This window comes from Anser brachyrhynchus (genome assembly GCF_964034855.1).
Source record: "Anser brachyrhynchus genome assembly, chromosome: 13".
NCBI lineage: Eukaryota > Metazoa > Chordata > Aves > Anseriformes > Anatidae > Anser > Anser brachyrhynchus.
This window is the reverse complement of record NC_137708.1, coordinates 16,352,232-16,371,026: the sequence shown is the minus strand read 5'-3', so window position 1 is coordinate 16,371,026 and position 18,795 is coordinate 16,352,232. Positions and strand designations below refer to the sequence as shown.

General features: G+C 43.2%; 1 protein-coding gene across 1 annotated transcript in view; it reads left to right on the top strand.

Moving 5' to 3' along the window:
- Positions 1-18,795, top strand: part of LOC308177130 (uncharacterized protein) — a 63,571-nt gene that overhangs the window by 9,986 nt on the left and 34,790 nt on the right. Inside the window, exons 4-9 of the mRNA XM_080553898.1 lie at positions 1,166-1,396; positions 1,902-2,010; positions 8,706-11,988; positions 12,952-13,799; positions 13,903-15,284; positions 15,396-15,529. The gene's annotated coding sequence lies outside the window, so the exon portion shown is untranslated. The remainder of the gene's footprint in view (positions 1-1,165; positions 1,397-1,901; positions 2,011-8,705; positions 11,989-12,951; positions 13,800-13,902; positions 15,285-15,395; positions 15,530-18,795) is intronic.

Sequence of the window (18,795 nt, the reverse complement as noted above, 5' to 3'; positions counted from 1 at the left end):
GGCGCCAGCAAAATGACATTATTGGGATATGATTGCAGAATCCTGGCAACAGGAATGAAAGGCAGCAGAAGTGCTGCTCCTTTTGTTCTACCCAAATGATACCAATCACTGGCCATGTTAATGGTACCTTCAGCGAGACGTGCCAGTAGAAAATCAGTGGCTTTTTTTGGCATATGCATTCCTAGAACACTTTTTGCAATGTGACCATAGGGGGTTGACACAAATTACTATACTGCTAGCACAGCTGTCCTACATAATTTGTTGTTGCATAAAGTTATAATTAACGATTTTAACAAGTACCAAGGCAGGCATGTTAGGAATCTGCACTACAGAGCTTCGGGTTCTTTAATAAGGCACATCTGTTACAAATTATATAGTTTTTTTTTTTTTTTTTGCATGTGTGCTAAACAATGCTGGGTTTGACCACTTGCAGAAAGATCTTAATGGGATCAAACCTGCTTCAACAACTTGCTGAGGGCCTTGTGGCTTCTGCATCGTACTAGCTCTGGCAGGACAAGCTTAGCCACCGTGGAACAGGATGGTGTTGGGTAAGGAGCTGAAGTCAGCGTTGTGATGCAGCAGTAGTTGGTCAGAGTGGTTGTTGCTGGCTTTGTGGTGGTACTTGTGAGGAAAGGTGTATCCTAGCTCCCCTACCGCACCCAAAGGATGCTAGGAGCATGTGGAAAGAATAAGCCTGAACTGGTATAACTGGAACTCTAACTGGAAGCTCTGAGTGAACCAGTATGATGGCAGCCAGGGGAGCCATAAATCAAGCAGGCCCATCTAGAAAAGAGGACGCTTGCTGTTTCCCTTTGTTCACTCATTCCTTGAAAAATATTGTCATTGGTCACTGAGTATTTTGAGCTCTGAGAAAGTTTAGGATCACACCCAGGATAAGCACGTCAGGCCTATTGATACACAGCTTGCACTCTAGAAAACCTATAGGAGGTTGCAGGAAAGTGCAGAAACAGTAGGTAAACCAATATTTACATTTTTCCTTTCTCATCTGCTTCCTGAAAATAGCACAGAAGAAAGGAGCTGCATAGAGGGAAGCTGTATGAAGTTATTTTTTTTGTTAACTTAGTGTTTCCTCTTACAGGGTCTGCCAAATACAGAGAAAGGGAAATCAGACTTGTTTAAAATAGTTTTCTTCTTCTTTAAACAGAAGAAAATGACAATACTGCGAATTTGGCATTATTTTCTGACATCTGAACTTGACAACAGAGAAATAGTAGAAGAAACTATATTGATTTGGAGTGAGGCCAAAGTTCAGTGAATCAGGACTCAGAAGAGAAATGGAGAGAAACAGGTTACTTACAGTCACAGTCCAGCCATGGAATGTGCAGAACTTGGGTCTTCCATTCCCAAGACAACTGAGCACAATATTCTCAGTTTGGTAAGTCTCGTTGCTGCTATTGCTGATTAATTTTGGAGTATGGTCTCAAGAGCTGCTGAGCACTGCTCACTATAGTTATTCTGAATGCTGATAGTTCACAAGATCAGTATTTTTGCTCCCCTGAGCCTTTATGTTTGATCCCATATGAAAAGCATTTTTCTTTAGTCAATAGGAATGTGGCCTTTGGCACCTCTAGCTGCAGCTTTGCTGCAATCCCTGGAATGGGGTGGGATGAGAACAGTAAGTGGTTCTGGGCAGAGCACTGCAGAGCCCATGTTACAGGACTTCTGTAAGCGGTGCTGCTGCAGCCCCTAATACTCTCCATTGCCCCTTGGAGAGGGAGGGAATGAGGCAGAAATGTCAAGCAGTAGCAGGTTGTTGCTCAGAGGGAAGAGAAGGTAGAAGTTTGATCTTGTGAAACATGTTCCAAAGTTCCTAAGGAAAGTATTCCGCTGAGCCTCGTTGCAAACTGGCCATTAGCAGGATTACATCTTTATATCCACAGAGCAAATAAGTGGAACTGAAAGGAACGCTTTCAGAGGAAGGAGAATCACTCCCTGAACTGTTTAGATGTTAGCAGCAGCAAGACACAAACAATGCAGACACGTTGAGAGGTAAGTTAAAAGCCTTTTGGTTCACCTTCAAGCACTTTGTTGTAGGCAAAACCAGCATGGGATCAAAATGCGACTTTTATACAGAGCTTGTTTACTCAAGCAGTGCAAAGCAGGAACTCCAGCTTGGTAGTGTCAGATCCACAGAACATTTTCATTTTTGATCTGTTCACTTTTATCTGAGACAGTAACATACTCTTCTCTCATCCTTCCAGTCTCTCTGCAAAGCAATTTTGCTGTCAGGGCATTAAAGGGGGCTTTCTGGTGGTGCGGAGAAGCCTCTGACTTAGCCCCGCTGCTGCACTGGTTGGTGCAGATCTCTGGTTGTCCTGTAGCACCAGGTCTTTTCTCCATACAGACAACAGGGAAGGCCAGAAAGAACACCCAAGGCAGGCAAATATAATAAGCAATGTGAAAAGCTCTCCTACCTGTCTCCTCTGTTACATAGTCTGAAGCACCTTTATTCTCTGTAATGTAGGTGCCACCGAAGTCTGCAGGTAGGTGGTTTGCATTCAGCTTCATGTCAGCGACAGTCAGCAGGGGCTGGGCTGTTTCCAAGAGCAGATATAAAAGGGTGCTCTGGTGTGTCTGGGCAGAAGCAGGATGAAATAAAGGAAGCGTGCAGGGAAACAGGTGGCTTTCTATGCATCAGTCCTTGGACAGATGAGAAGTCCTAGTGAAAATTATGCAAGACAATGGTACACCCCAACCTCCCAGTCGGCAGGTCTGCTGATTACATTTCTTTGGTGGCATGAGAACCATTCACTGCATCCTCGTAGCAACTGTCTGCCATCTACAGAAAGAATGGCAGCGGATGTTGAAGGGTCAGATTTGGTTGTTGGTTACTGTTGCTGACACCTTTCATACTTGGAGACCTGCTACAGGATCACGCTAATAACTGATGCTCCTTCAAATTATCTGTTTCCCTTATCCTCCTAACTTTGCTATTTCCTGCTTCACGGGAAAAGCTTCTAATACCAGGACCAGTATCCTGCTTTTTCACAGATGGTTGCTGAGAGGAGACACCTGGCACTCTCTGGATCTCTTTGCATTGCTCAGATAATATTAATTACAGCTCCAAGGGAAACAGCCACCTGCTAACCTTTGACTTGATACTGTTTGTATTATGAATGGCACGGAACACAATTCTTTCTCTGCAGACACGCATTTTACCCTGCTGAGAGTAATTCATTGCCACTTTCCCGATTTCCGGATACTCCATTAGTGTTCGTGGGGCCGGGCGCGGGGCACTCTTGCTGATTACAGCACAGGGAGAGTGTCGGGGCTTGTGCTTGCTGTCTGCTGCTTTGCTCCTAGCTTGACTTGCCAACCTTTACAAAGGTGTCACGAGGCTGAGTGTATTGATGTGCAGAAAGCACACCACTTTGTGTACAGAGTGCTTTGAGATCACTGCATGAAACATGTATTTTATTCTTTTTTTTTTATCCTGTGCTTTAGAAGGTCTTTGTTACCTTTATGCAGAGCCAGAGAGCTAAATATTTTCCCAGCTTCTTCTCCAGTCCTCTTGTTAACAGCCCCTTCCTCTGCAGCCACAACTTCCACGGCGACGACCATGGGGCAGGGGGGAAGCAGGGAAAATGGGGAGGTTTAAGAGATTTAGAACACTGAGCAGAGAGAATGAGCATGGCTCTGTAAAAAGATTGGGCTCATTACGATTGCCCAAAACACTTCTTCCCTTTCTCCACGCCCTTGCTTCAGCTTTCTCCACATATTTTCTCAAATAATTTCTTGCATTTACTGTACAACTATAATTTTCTCCCATTAGTACCTCACAACGATTATGTATTTGTTCTCCAAGGGAAAGTTATTGTCATCTCATTTAGGAAGGGTTTAATTTATCTGTAGCAGAGTATGTTTTACTGATCTACTGGAGGTATTTGTGTGGCTGCATTTGTCTCTGCTGCCTGGAGCTGGGCACTTTCCCCCTCCCCAGCAGTGACATTGGACCACCCAAGGGATTATCCTAGTGAGTGCAAATCAAGTAAATGCTTAACCTAGGTTATATTCTACTGAGAATCTAGATGCAAGATCAAAAATTGTTTTCCCTTTCTCATTCCTGCAAAGTCAGATTGTTTCTTAGGCAGAAGGGAAATACAGTGACTCACCGATGTGCAAGACACAGATAGAGATTTCCAAGTCACAGTTATGGGTCTGAGGGAAAGCTGCATGCTTCAGAGCTGTATTAATAGAATTGAAAAGGTCTGGAATGTGTTGCCTGCTCAGTTTTCCTGAATGTGGCTGGGAACCAGAAGTTGGCAATATCTCCAGGCTAGTGGTATCCTCTGGGAAGTCAGTAGCTGATCTGTGTGGCTCCCAGAGGACTTGTGGGTTCATCGCAGTTACTCTCCTTTGTAACCAGGGAAGAGCCAGAATCTGAAAGAAAGGTGGCTCCCTCTCTCTTTTTTTTTTTTTTTTTAAATTTCCTTTCAGGACTGACTAGATAGGGTTTTAGATGTCACTTCATATGACCAGTTTAGAGGAGATGACACACGCCTGTCCCTCTGGACTCTGAAGGACAAGCCAGCTCATTTGAAAAGTGGGAACGTACTGTACATGTAGGCGGAGGAAGGCAGCAGCATTCAATGTACTCCCCTAGCTAGTTTTAAAAATGAGGAAAGGAGTTTAATGAAAGAGTGGATCCAAGTATCCTGTGTGTAGCTCTTGGATTCAGGCATTCTGGGACTCTCTGAATTTTGGCTCAGGTTCTTTGTAGCAGAGGATGAGCTGACCATCCCCGAGTGCAGCGCAGAACTGCAGAGTCTGCTGGACGTTTCTGGTCTGGGACATCCTCTGAAGGCAAAACCAAGCAATTTCTGCTCCTCTGATATTTTAAAGGGGGGCGATGAAATGCCAGCTCCTCTGCTTAGCATCTGGCCTCCTTTCAGTACCACAGCAATAAGCGTGCCACAGACATGTTCAGTGCGCCATCCCTCGCCGTGCTTGCACAGAGAAGGGTTTCTGAGGGCTTAGTACCACGTTAATACTTGCTCTTCAAGACACTCATAGAACTGCTTTCACAGCCATCTTACCCCACATGCCGGTTCCTTGCTGTCTCGTCTGCTAACAAAGTTGCTTCAGTTATGAAAATGGCTTCAAATACTGGAAAAAAGTGGAGCTCTCTGATGCTCTTGTCCTCCCTGAAGGGGTGCTTGTTCTGGGGTCACCTTCTTCCTTCATTCTTCCTCTAATGAAAAGCACTGTCCTACGCCCAGGATTTTCTCCTTGATTCTACCTCCTGATGGAAACATGGTCTTTGAAAGATTCCTGCCAAAGAAGCTGTTTTCCTCTAGGAACTGTTGATTCAGCTCCACCAAACTGCTTCACAGGGACATCTACTTTTACAAAACTTTGTAGCAAACAAACAAACATTCAGACATTGAAGAATTCCTTGTGCTGTGGGTAGCGGTGTTTCACCCTGGCACAGTTAGAGACTGGTTTTTCCCTTCTTGGTGTCAGAATACAGTGTTTCTGAAAACGATAAAGCCAGAATGAAATGCCTGCACTTAGCAAAGTAAGGCAGTTCAGTGAGTCCGTTTCCAGATCAGCTGTTTTGAATGTATTTGTTTCATGAGACGCTTCAAAACTTCAGTTTTCTCTTCCAGTCTGGGACAGAAGAAAGTTTGCGGAACAAAAATTCTGAAGTTCAGTCGTTTCTCAGTCCTCAACTTCTATTTTTCAGTCCTAGATTTTTAATATATCATATTTAAATGAAAAGAACAACAACAACAAAAAAAAACTTGGAGAAGTATTTCTAAAGCTCTTCATGATCTTTCACTGTTGTATCCCTGTCCTCCCCTATACTCTCATCCATCATCTTCCCTTGCTACGCTCTAATTATAGATGCCTTGAGGCAGAGACCTGCCAATGTTTCTGTCAGTGAAGTGCCAAGCACCTCTATGATGCTTTACAGATAATCATAGAGAATGCATATGTTGTGAAATGTTGATTCCCTCCCCCCCCACCCCTTTTTAAAAATATGTATGCCATATCAGGCAGAATTAAATTTCAGTGTGCCATCCTTCTTTCAGTCAGATGTTAAATTAACTTCCTTTTCCTCTGTCATTCTTGCTTCTGGCTAATGAGAGACAAGGGCCCCTCTCTCCTCTTCTTCCCACCTCTAATAATTTTGTTTCAAACCCTAGCAGCTTAGATACCAGTCCTAGTCCCAACAAAATAATTTGAATGCCTAAGGTATGTGAGAATAAGGGACAATCGCCTCAAATATCCCTTGGCCACCCATGTAGTCTTTGTGCTTAATGAATTTCAAGTTACTAATACCTACAGTGATGCAAAGTAAGAGGCACCGCATTTAATAAGAGGCTTTATAATTCTCCCTGTCTTTATGTAGAACTCCTCAGGAAGCGAGCACATCCAGCACCAGCACCTTGCAGAGGGAAAACCATCTGACAGATCATCTTCTGTGCTTGTACAAGCCTGGTTTCCAACCCCAAAGCATCTCACAGGTTACCAAGTGCTGCAGAGAGTGCTGCTCCTACAAAACCCCTCTTCTCAACTTTCTCATTTTTCCCTGAACAAGTTATTCATCATTAAAAGCAAACAGGCACGCAGCCCTCAGGAGACTCAGGGCTTCTCATCACCAGACGTGTCAGTATAAATCTGTCCCCAGGGCTCTGGGTGGTGCAGGGTGGCCAGCTGCACAGGCACCCTGCTCGGCGATCAGCTGGAACGTAACGCAGCAGTTGCCAGATAAGTCACTTACTGATTTATTGAATGGAGCAGTGGGGGATGAAAAAACATTTCTTTGTGCCTTAATATAGAGGCAAGGGAGACAAGCACCAAAATTCAGTGTCTGGAGGAGCTGGCAAAGCCTTTCTGAAGTGTTTGTGTGACATTAGTGCTGGGAAGTGTTTGCAGAGGTCCCTGGTGCTTTTGCCTGCTTCTGCTTTCCAGATTGCCGGGCCTGCCGTTATGCTATCTGCCGAAGTGCCTGCAGAAATGTGCACTCCCACTTGTGCAATCCCGCTTGTAGTGATGTTGGCTCTGCTTGCAGCAGCATCAGTGGTGGTCTGTGCCTATTGTGTTGCTAAATATGTAATATGCAGGCTCCACAGCTGAGATTTAAATTGCTTCATGTCACTGTTCACTTAAGTCTGAATGCAGATGTTGCTGTTTACCATAACGAGGTTTACCTTTTTCCCTGTTTGCTCCCTTCCATCTTGTGTCTTGTATGGCTTTCCTTTGCAACGATGACACATTTCCACGGTGAAATGACAGCTCATAGGGAAACAAATGGAAGGAAAGACTGAATGATCTCAAATCAAGTGAGAAGCCCAGCAATGATAAAAGCTTCCTACGACACCAGCAGTAGCTTATGCATTTGTGTGCATTTGTGCATGTGTGGGTGGGTATATAAGAAAGGAAGAAAATCTTTGGTTTTGAAGTCTCAGGTCCTTTGCAACAAGATAATGATTTCAGGCTGAAAGGAGCATTTGACTGATCTTCTAATGGAATTCTTGGGCAGAAAAGATTTATTCAGAAAAGTGGAAATTAGAGATAACTGATAACAGCACTGACCCTGTATTACATTAGACCAAAGCTAAGTCTTCATGGCCACGGTTCTTTTTCAGAAAACTGAGTGTTGTTTTCTGCTTATGAATCTAAATATAGTTGTTCCAAATTCTCTTCATAGAAAGAGAAGAAACATTTATTGGCTTTCTCATTTTTTTTTCTGAAGTCTGCTCTGCATAGATTTGCCTTTTGTCAACTGTGAGGAGTCTGTCTTGATGAGGAGTCTGTCTTGAAATCAGGTGATTTATTCCTCTTTCCCCAGTAAGAACTTGGGAACAAGGAGTTTTTCCTTAAGATCTTTATTGATTCAATACTTTTGTATTAATATTACTGTGTTATGAATTAGATTGTATCCAAATATACTGGAGGAAATTTAAACAGATAGTGATTCGTACAGTTGTCATCACAAGTGTTTCTATGGATATTTCCAGCTCTGCAAGGTTTAACTTTCCAGCTCAAGGTGATCCAAGATAGTGACATTAGAAAGATCAAAGTAAGATAAAAATCCATATAGACATCAATTTTATTGCTTGCCCTTTTAAAAATAATTGATTAATCCCCTGATGTATCACCAACATATCTGCCTCACTAACTGTTAGGGTACATAGCTGCTATCTGCCCAGAGATCCAGCCTGTTTAACCACGTCTGCTGCTGATCTGCAGTCACGGTGTAACTCCCAGTATCCGTAGAAGTTAATCTGAATTTAGGGACATGTAGTGCTCCTCTCTGTGGAGCATGGTATCCATAAGTCCAAAAGATTCAGTGACCTGAGCATTATTCTGTAGAGTGATAAAGAGAGACAGCTGTTAAGTCAGGCAGCAAAATCAAAAGGTGTGATGAAAGACAATGATGATCACAGAGGAAGGCATCCAGTATCCCAGGAGAAGAGGCTCCTCCTGGGGAGGACGTGGTGATTATTCCTGGTTAGGGCTTAGTGAAATGACTAACGTCTATGCAGATTATTCCAAAATTTTCAAATTCTGAAGCATCTGTCAGTGCTCCATTGCTGAAGACAGGGTGCTGGAGACAAGCATCTGGACAAAACACTGGAGATGAGCTGTGAGCTCATCTGGTGAATCATTTCCTATAACTCTTTTTTTCTGTTAGAGACTCACTTTCCCTCAGATGAAGTTGACTTGTTTTCCAGGAAGAAGCCTTTTGTAAGGAAAGGGTTTTGACCCATGAGGTCCAGGTCTGTGAAAGATGAATGTGATGGCATGAGCTCCTAAAAGTGACCAAAGGAAGGAGAAAAACCTGCTTTGTCTCCCATTTTATTAATGTTTTATCCTGCAGTCTTCCTGAGAAACCGAAATCCTGCTGGGCTGCAATCTTGGCAGAATTGTCATATGGGATTAGTGGAATCGTTCAATGTTATCAGAGTTGTGCTTTTTATGATTTTTATCATGGCAGTCTTCAAAATATTGTGGTCTGCCAAAAGGCCATTTAAGGTAGAAGAAATCTGCTTAAATGAGAAGAACGCCGTTGAATGGTATCTCAGAGAAGCTTCACCCCAAACGTCCTGTACAGGAAGGGCCATTCTGCCCCAGCAAATGGAAAGATGCACCAGGTTGACAAGGTAAATGGACGTGAATGCCATTTTGAACAAGAGAAGGGAGAAGAAATTAAGCAGGTTTCTTCTTTTGTAGTGGTGTCCAGGTGCACGATCTTACTCTGAGAGAGTATTCGTGGTGTATATTCAGTTTGCAAATTGTGCCTTGAGTTTGTATGGCTAGTGCATGCCTCAAGGGTTTGAGATGTCAGCTGGGAAAGAAATTTGATGCTAAAATTACTTTTTTGTTTGTTTGTTTGTTTTTTTTGTAATCTCATTTCTTATTTAATAATTAAAGTTTAACCTTTTTCTTTGCTAGAATTAAATTATATGCTTTCACCTTTAATCTGCCTGATGTTGAGTAAATTGAACTGAAGCTAGCAAACACAAAACAGATTTCTTCTCCAGAGGAAACATATCTGTTTAGAACAGTAAATGTAGGAAGCCTCTCGATGTGTATCTGCCATTTGAGGTGAACCTGACAATTGAATACATTTCCTGCACTTCAAGAGTGAGTTTGAAGACTGGTATGAGCAGCTGTGGAGTGCCAGGAACAAATCTCTGTGTCAGTAGAGATTAACAACTCATAAATAGGTATTCTCCAGTCATCACAGTAAGCTGTAGAATTTCAAAGATAATTGATCGGAATACAAAATAGATTAAAATTAGTCCTGTATTTCAACAAAATACATTGATTCTGTATGAATAACAGCACAGCCAGCAAGGTCTTGATTTCTTACATGTGGTTTTCCGTACCTTATACACCATCTCATCACTGTGGTTTTTCTTTAAAACCTTAGTAATTAGATCCTACCTCATTGGGACTATATGCTCTGCTTGTCTTCAAACAAGCTAGCAATAAACAAGACCTTCCTGCTGATTACAGCGTGACTCTGTGCTAACATCCTAATAAAATCAACCAGGCAGAATAAAGGCTAGTAAAAGAACTTCACAGAGTTCTAGGATCTGTATGGGGTCTGTCTGCAGCCTTATTACAGTGGCAGTGACTGGAGGGAGAAATTATATCCCCCTTGTTATGCCATGTCTGCCTAAACTTGAAAAATCTCTGACCAAATGTGTCTCCAAGAAAAGAAATGTGTAGTTGTTGTAATTTCAGTGGGATAAAAAATTAATTCTGTGTATTTATGTGTTAGTAAAGAAGATCTGTACTGCTGAATGTCATGCAGTTTCAAAGGAAATTGAAGCTGGAAGATGCAAGTTAAGACCTTGAACTACAAAAATAGCTGTAGAAGTGAATACGTAATGTGACATTACACAAAAGGATTAGTGGGAGTGAGAGTAACGTTAAACTTTGCTCTTTAATAGGCAGTGTGGGACACAGTCACGCTCAAAAGAACCAGACTCAGATATTATCACTGCATCTTCATCTAAATGATGGACCCCATGCTTGTAGTTGAACAGAATGGCTCATCTTTGAGTAGGGGAAAATTATATTCATCAGGTTGGCAGTTAGAGCACAGAACTGGATGGGTATCTTTGAAAAACGCCCTTGGAGCTCAAAAACACTCGGAAAAGCTGCAGTGACCTACTGATAATATTAGCTTAGAGCAACTACCAGCGATTTCTTCCCTTATGTAAGAAGGGAAGCATGGGTATTTGAACAATGATCTCCAGAGGTAAGAGATGAGAACTTTCAGGGTGCAAAGAGGCAAGCCAAGCAAGGACTCAGCTGTCATCCCTGAAGGCAGGACACGGTGGTGTGATACTCAACTGCCTCATCAGACAGAAGAGTACCCCACCATGGAGCTGGAAGGTTTTCTCTCAGCTGCAGACCCCCTGGCTGCCTTTGATTACACAAGGATTGCCCCACAGAAAGGACACTGCCCTCCTGCTACCAATTTCAGGGAAATTACCCTCAACAGATTGACAGACAGGTGGAGCTTCATCATGCAAATACATGGCAGTAATGGGCCTCCCTCGTCGGAGCTGGTGGAAAACCTCTATTAATGGTTGGAGGCACAGAAGGTGCTGCCCAGCAGATAAAGTCAGGCTCTGTCCAGAAGCAGCAAGGCTAACTCAGGCACACTGGCTGTCATATTGCAACAGCTTACAAAGTAAGAGGGAAACAAGAGCTTGTTAATTACAATCCTCTTAACCTCTTAGTTATCCCTTTGACCAGAAAGTAGGGATTTGTTCCTTCTGCATAATCCCTCTTCCTCCTTGGCAGTAAGAATTTCCAGTTACGCGCTGTTTGGGGAACAGAACTTAGAGACAAAATGTTCAGACCTGTGTCCCCCCCAAAGCAGCTCTGTGTGTATGAACACACAGCAAGTTTCAGCTAGTTAAATCTGTTTCTAATTCTGTATTTGAAAATGAGCTTAAATGCCAGTGGTGATGTAATGTTCATTTACATTTAGATTCTGTTTCTATTTATTTTTATTCCTATTAACTGGATGTAGATTCTAGCAGTTTGGTTTTTTTTTTAATCCATCCAGGCTCTCTTTGATATGAACAGCTCATTTTTTACTTAAAGCCTGCCAAATTTCATGCCTTATTGATTCAATAAACGAAGAAGAATGACAGGTAGAAGGGGAAATGGATGTTTCCTCCCCAAGGGAAGGCTTATAAATTTCATATGAACTGTTTCTGCAGGAAATGCTTGCTCTGATTGCCACTAAAATGGCCCTGGAAGGAAGTTAGAGGGTATCATTCACTTCAGGTTTGTCCTGGATATGCATAGCTGGAATTGCATTTTGGTTTTAAGATATCTCCTGCACCATATTCCATAAACATGAACTGCCTGTATGTCAGAGATGGCTTAAAAATAACTGGAAGTCTCTCATCTGCAGCCTCTCTCTTTGCGGTTCTTTGCTCTCGGTGCTGCTGAGTACTCTTGACACTCCAGAGGACAATCTTGGAGGTAGGAGCTACCGAAGCACGCTGCAATTAGTTGTGTCATCTTCTACAAATAGGCACACTCCAAATGCAGGAGCTCAAGTAGTTCCTCAGTCCCTTCGTATCCACAAAGCTTATGGCAAGGACAAAGGAGACAGGGCATAAATTAGCAGATGGCATCTGGAAATCTGGACTCAGAAGAGCGTGCCAGGGGATTAAGGCAGGGATCGGAGTGCTTCTGAGCATTGTGTTCATTTATTCTCCCAGGAAGATCAGGAAGATTTATCTTTAGAAGAAGCAGAAGTAATAACAGCTAGGGTCATCAGCAAGATTTCTCCAAGTACTTACTCCCATAAATATCCACTGGGATGACAGAGTTCCCTAATGCGGTGGTGTTGAAAGAGTTGCCAGAATAATTAGTTTTCTATTAGGATACACAAGACATTTGATGTCTCTCAAAATTGTTGTTCCAGGCTCTCCAAAGACACAAATACACTGGTTATACTGGATGCGCCTACTTATATTTTCTTTAGAGCAGAGAGGTTTACAAGAGCCCTATTTTTTAATTTAAGATCCTGAGATAATTACATGACTTCAGGAGGCAAGAGACTCATTGTACTGTGACTCAATCCAGGCAGGCATGCAAGTAAGAGACTAGACAAGGCACAGCTAATAAGAAAGCTCTTTATTGTACACAAAAAGTTACATTAAACTAGTGTTACAAAGGCTGCAAATTGAAGAACTCGGCAATCAGAAAATAGCAGAATGGAGGTTGGTTTTACAAATGTAATTAGCCCTTTTGCCCATTTATACTATGATATACCCATTAATTACCTGATCCAGATCTTTTTCCAGAGGACTCTTGTCTTGAGGTTAGGTATTGTTGCCAGCTTTATGCTTCATTAGTTTACTTTTTAGCAGAGCACACAAACTGAGTGTAGTGATTGCTTTCCTCTCACTTTTCTGCTGTGGTGAACTGTTCTTACAGTGCAAGGCTGCAGGGAATGCCAGAGTGCACACCATACACAAAGAAACCCATCCTATGGCTTCCCACAAGTCTAGCAGAGTAAGTATGGCTTTCTTTAATTTACTGGCAAGGTTTCATGATACCGGTGGTCTCAGAGACATCGGTCTCGTCAAGGAACCTGATTTGCTCATTATAAGGAAAGTTGCTGTGCAATTACTTCTGTGCTTGGGCATTTCCAATCCTACAGACCTAATGAGCTGTGTTTACTAATGGAGTACACTGAAGTAGCTCCTACAAACTCTGAAATTCATATACTGGGATGAAAGTTGATATTTTAAATAGATTCAGTCAGATTCACAGACAAGAACTCATCAAATCCTGAAAGACAATTTCGTTTAGTTATAGCTTTTATTTCCTCACAGTTACTTGCTTACAATTTTAGCACTTCTCAAGCTACCTGCCTCTTCATTTTCCACGCTCCTCTCTTGCTGTCTTCCCCACTTGGACTGCCAAGATCTGATGGGAGAAAAAGAGGCCTTTAAAAATACCTTCTGTAAAAATCTTCCTCTTCAGAAACCCCTCCGTACCTACTGCGGATGCTACCTGGATGAGCATGCGAACAGTGAACGTGGACGCCTACGGTTTGTGATGTGATTGGGAATGGTGTTCTCTGCAGGCTGGGTGGAGACTGGCCACGTACTGCTTTTTGCCACTAAATAGACACGGGGTCCTTCAGAATAGCTGCTATGCTGTTCTGCTTCTTGTGCCATGTATACGAAGTGCTAAGCAGCTGCTGAGCAGGACAGCAGCCTTCTCAGCAGCAGAAGCCTTTTCACCTCCCTGATCTCAGCCATCATCCCAGCTGAGGGGTAGGAGTGGAAGGCAGAGCAACTTTGCTCAAGGATTGTCTCCTTTTTCTCTGCTTCAAACACCAGCTCGAGAAAATGAACTGTCTGCCTTTGATCCTCACAGGTACCCTGTCAGGAGGAATGTTGGCTTTCATTTGATGATCGTTTTTGCAGACAAAAAAGGAGAAATGTGCTGTGTCTCCGCTGTCGAAGAGCCAGACGCAAGCAGACCAACCTGGATACGTGTGCGGAGAGGCCACACGTGGGGAGCGACACAGCCAACGGCAAACAAGGACAGCTGGTGTGTGGAGAGTCTCTGGGCCTGATTCTCTTCTCTTTCCCAGCCCTACACTTTGTGGAAATGGACCTTCCGTTTTAGCCTAATAACGAGTCCAGAATGCAGTATAATGAGTGTGAGTGCTGTCAGACAGCAGACCTTAAAGTTTTCTCAGCCTTTCAACAGACATGGGCAGACTTCTGGCCCTTTTGCCTGGAGCTTTGATTAAACTCTTGCTAAAGTTTCCCTTTGTTGATATGTTCCCTTTCAGGCAGAGGTGAAGAGTAGGGGGAAAAGCAGCCTATGTCTGAGAGCATGCAGGCTCCCATCTCTGTGCCTAATAACGCCATGGAGATCTGAGCAACTTGTTGCCTTTTCCTGCTCAGTGTCTTGTCTGGCTGGGTCGTGTGGCTTCTGAAATGCCTTGCTTAGTGAGGGCACTGACTGTGATGATTGGCAGCTGTGCCATGTCAGAAGACCAAACTGGCTCAATCCACGGCAGGGAACTTTAAAGCCTTAAAAAGAGCAGAATCTCCACTGCTCACAGGAGGCCATTAATGATTTTCTGCTTTTGAATCTAAGTTTAGGATGTACCATTAGGATCCCAGATAACCTTATCAGAGATGTCAAAAGGAGTTAGTAAGAAACTCTTGCTGCTTGATTCCTGTGGGACCACAGAGGCAAAAAAAAAAAAAAAAAGAAAGAAAGAAAAAGAAAAGATGCAGATATAGGGGAAAATACTATCGCAGGGAGGGCTCTCCTAGCCTCTGAAGGAGCATTAACAAGCATTAATAGATACTGGAAGGCAGTATGTTAATAACAGAATATTGGTGTTTATCAGGCACTGTGGGTTGGGTGAAACGTCTGATCACAGTGCTGATAGTGAGGCCATGAGATGTGTTTCAAATTGGCTGCAGATTGTAATTAGCTTTTTCCCCTGGCTTTTTTTTTTCTTCTTTCCTCCTCCCATTCTGATATGCCACTCTCAGTACTTAAACATGTTTTTTCCTGTCAGGATTCAGGAGTAAAGCGAAGCCATTTCTGATCTTTCACCATGACTAGTGGTTCCTGAATCTTGTTAATGTTGTCAGATCTTATCAGAAAAACGACACAAACGTCTGCATCAGCCCTCTGCCTGACAGTGGCTGCCACCACCCCGAAACATGGGGACAGAAGGAAGTGGCATCTCTCTCTGTTATCTTTAGCTAGCACAAGTCATGACGCAAAAGGTGTGTTAACTTTTCCCATGTATATTTCCTGCAGAACTTATACAGTACTCTAAAATAATAGAAAGAGGAAAGGTGACTAATTCATTTGCAATTAAAGGTTTCTTCTTTCAGGCAGTCATCGACGTGAATTGCAGCTGTTGCTCCACTGCAGTCTGCTGCAGCTCGCCATGGACCAAGCACTGCTTGGCTGCAGTCACAACGCACATGAGAATGCCATTAGCATTTAATCCTAATTACCTTACGTGGTAAGTGCTACTATGTCATCTTATCCTCCTTTCACCATGTAGCCATACCTAAAACCCAGATTTCAACCTATTTAGTGCTAGATTCTCTTCTTGCTGCCCTGTAAGGAGTACTTCTATTAAGCTTGGAAGAATGATTAGGCTCTTTAGGTGAGGCAAAAAGCAGGCTCTCAAAGTAAGCCTCTGCCTGCCTTTTTATTTTTTCTTTCTTTCTTTTCCTTCTAAATCTGCCTTCTTCAAGCTAATCCAAGACCAGTAGTCTTAATTCTGAAGAGTATAAGAGTTTTCATGAGTACCTGTGACTTTTCTCACAAGTTGAGATATCTCTTGCTTCTTACCTCCCATCCATGTGTTAGGAAGTTTTAATGATCCAGTGGAGATACTAGAATATAGCAGGATGATGAAGGAAGATAAAGATATGAGAAGAGAAGTTGGGAATCAGTGGACAAGGGCCTTCTAGGTAGCTTACTCCTCTGCCTGCTTAGTAGATTATGCGAGACTTCCAAGCTTCTGGGCTGCACCATGCTCCTTTTCAAAAGGAGTGTTTCACTCTGACCATGTTAGGGCAACCTCTCAGACCTGAGGGAGGTTCCCAGATACTTGTAGGGGGAATCTGATAATAAACGATAGTCGTGAGTATCTTAAAGTTTAATCAGAAGGCAGATAAAAACATTAAAGTCAGAATTCATGCAGGGTGGAGATTCTAAAGCATGTAATGAATTGCTGGTACTTGTTCAGGAAGCAAGCAGCCTTGTTCACACTGTCTTTACTTCAGTCTATTAAAAAGCAATTGATTTCCATGCCTTTCCCTGGATATTTCCTATGGATATTTCTGGGGAGGCAGAAACAGAGAAAATCAGTTTTTTCTTCACTTTGTGCTGAATTGCATAACGAAGGCACTGAAGATTAGCAGTCATGGAAGTTCTGAAAAACTCTCGTTCTTCTACCTTTTAGAACCGAAATAACATAACTGTACCTTGGCATCATCTCCTGATGTAAGGCGGCAGATACAGCTATTGAAATGTCTGTACATGTTGCAAACTTCTCTCCCCCGTCATCTGCCAGAGCTACAGCTGAGACCACAGGAGAGAAATGAGTTCAGAGCAATGCCTCGCGTTTGTCTCCTTCTCCTTGTCCAGAATGATGACTGCAGCCTTTCAGCCCCTTGAGATATCTGTTTCTCAATAGCCAGTAAACCCTGGCAAAGCATTAGGACAGGTTCTTACAATGAGACACTTCATCCTCAAACAGTAATAGGGCTGACGTTCACTTATCTGCCCAGCCAAGACTGTCAGGTGATGTGATACAATCAAGTCATTCAATTTCATTTGATTACAAAATGATTGAATCCTGATACAGATAGGATAACATTGTACGGAGCTATAACGGGTCTAAAACCAACCTATTAAGCAGCCCATATCTAGCTGTGTTGTGATGGAAGGCTCCTTGGCAAACCCTGCTTTTCAGCATTTTGGACCCCCTTCATTTAGAAGCCAAACCCGTACCCAGATGACAACTCCAGATACTATTTTTCAAGATGATATAACATATAAAAACAGCGAAGAGTGAAGCCAGCCTGAGAAGCCTTATGGGCTGGAGGAGTGTAAGCGTGTATCGGTGCCCTGGGTGACCAACCTCGGGGTGGTGTGCTTGGGAAGGGAGAAAAATTCCCCTCTTTTAGCTGTGAAGTTTGCAATAAGGGACAGAGTAGCTGAGAAAGGGAAGAGGTGTAAAATGGTAGGGATGCCGCTTCTTATCAAAGCATATAAAATAACTGTTTTCCACCCAAGCAAGGCCCTGCAGAGTGGCTGTCTTCCTCCATTTTCCCCTTGATATCTTCTTGTTATTCCTTTTGTTTCTTCAAAAGGAGACACCGGAAGAAATGTGCTGCGGTGCAAAAGTATGCCGTCTACCCATGGTGCAAACAGCTGTTAGCTAAGAAATGAGATGCTCAGAGAGGCATATTAAAATACAGGGTGATTTTGATGAGCAGTAAATTTCTTTTAGAGGATGGCATGGTTCTGTACACCAGATCTCTTCCCTTTGAATAGAAAGCAAAATATCAATCCTTCCTTTAAAAAAAAAAGGTTTTAATTGTGCGAAAAATGAACATGAATGCCTCCCCCTCTTTCATTTTAGGAAAAAAGACTGACTAGGAAACTAATTAAGTGGTTGGTTAACTTTATGCATATAAGTAGCTTCATTTGATTTTAAGTCAAGTTGCTGCGGCTCCCTATTGAAAGCATCAGCAGAAAGGCGGGCGACTAAATCTCCATAAAAATGCCGTTAATCTTGAGAAGACCTTGAATGGCTCCTGCGTTCCCTAATGGAGCCGTTCCTGCTCTTTTCTTTTCACAGCCTGTGAGGTACACGTTTGCTTGTGTGCCAGTAAAAATACAGTAATTCAGGAAGAACCGCGACCCTTCCTTGAAACAATAATCTGCAGCTCCCTCCCATTGAATAGAAGTTGAGAGCGTGTTGTGAGCCTGCTGTTGGCTCAGCAGTGCAGCAGGTATACAGGACAGTGTCAGCCCCTAGCTCAGGTGAGATGCCTGACAGGTTTTTTCAATGCGTGCTAGGTACATTTTAGAAAACAATGATACAGCGTGTGAGATTATAGACATTACACGGTGTCCTTCACAGCTGGCATCGTGTGGTTCCTTACGCAGGAAGACACAAACTTGTGCTCGTTCATCATAAAGGGAAAAAAAGCTTTTCATGCATTTAAGCCCAGGCTCACAGCAGAGACAAGAGGTAAATCGGTGCTGTATTTTGGACGTGAGCTTGTGGGCTTGAGTGCCAAGTCCCCTCATAACACACTGCTCTCAGATGTACCCTGAAGCACACCTTTTGGTAAACTTTGGGGCACACAGAGGGAGCACCTCGGGCTACGTGCTGGTGACTGACACGGGGCCAGCAGGGACCCGCTCTCCATGCGGATGGGCCAGGCTTGGTGCTCAGGTAAGTATGAGGTTTTCACTTGCCCTACAGCATTGTTACGGGCGCTTCAGGAAGGGCCCAGGGAGGAAATGGGGTCCTTGGGCTCAGCCTGCCTTATAACTGCAGGCAGGCATTGTGTGCTGGACCTGTGAGCTGAGCAGCTGGGGGGTAAGCAAGGACGGGGGCCATGACAGGTTTTAGCATTTTCAGACAAAATGCAAACACTTCAGATTCACATCTAGCCAGGCTGATATGCTACTACATCAAGCAAGTCACCTGGCTCTCTTTCATGCCCTGCCTTGCACAACTCCAGCTTTCCAGGGACGGGT